Source organism: Mus pahari, unplaced genomic scaffold (assembly GCF_900095145.1).
Source record: "Mus pahari unplaced genomic scaffold, PAHARI_EIJ_v1.1 scaffold_15939_1, whole genome shotgun sequence".
NCBI classification, from domain to species: domain Eukaryota; kingdom Metazoa; phylum Chordata; class Mammalia; order Rodentia; family Muridae; genus Mus; species Mus pahari.
The window spans coordinates 1-982 of NW_018393463.1; the positions used below are offsets into that span (position 1 = coordinate 1).

Below are 982 nucleotides of genomic sequence, written 5' to 3' on the forward strand. Positions count from 1 at the left end.
TAAGGGTCATGAACAGCTACAGAGCCATAGCCCAACTTTCTGATCATCTACAATTACAGAGAGAGCTCTAGAGCATGGGGCCTCTCTGTTTGGAAAACAGATCAGTAGTATCTGTAAGGTCAGAATTATAACAGTTTAGGGGTCACTTTGAGTTANTTTTGTTGGAGTCATGAAATATGACTTTATTTTATTTCTGTAGACATACTAGCACAGATAACATTGGNCAAGTTCACATAGTTGCCTTAGTTTTTGAAGAAAACTTGAAAATTGGTCACATAGAAATGGGNAGAAGAAGCTTTCCCTGATATTGTATTGTAGTGCTGTGGGCTACTATGAGAATTGTGTCTAAAGAAACAGATAGTGGACTTGGTCTTTAGACAGACTGCNTAGNGTTCAGGAGGACTGGCTATGGTTGAGAAGCCAAAGTCTGCCCTTTCTTGGGGTTTAAGAAACAGACATGTGGCAAGAAGCGAAGGGGAGCTGGAAATTGTCTTTTGTACCTGCAGGTGGCATGGACAGGTGAGAGGAAACTGCAGTCCTAAGAGCATCCTTGCATATTAGGTCTCAGGGAACAAAAATGGGGAAGATCTAGCAGCATTCTACGTGGTTCCAAAACCAACATCTTAATGCTAAGGCATCAGGTTCCCAGAGATCATTTATTTACTTAAGTTTTTGTTGTCCAACTGTGAAAGACTGGATAAAAAGTAATATGTGGCAGTCAGCGAATATTGATTTTGAAATATACCTTTACAGTATTGTCTGTATTATATTTTCTTATATACACACTTATTAAATCTTTTAGGATGTAGTCACCTATGGTGACGTGCATGTGAACTTCACTCGGGAAGAGTGGGCTTTGTTGGATCCTTCTCAGAAGAGTCTCTACAAAGATGTGATGCTAGAGACCTATAGGAATCTCACAGCTATAGGTAATATTTTGAGTTTTAAAATTTACTTTAAAAATGTATGCACAACTGTTTCT

The 982-nt window shown here is 38.8% G+C and overlaps 1 pseudogene; it reads left to right on the forward strand.

Moving 5' to 3' along the window:
- Positions 1 to 408: 408 nt before the first annotated feature.
- The window catches only part of LOC110315547, a 2,960-nt pseudogene continuing 2,386 nt past the window's right edge, over positions 409 to 982 (forward strand).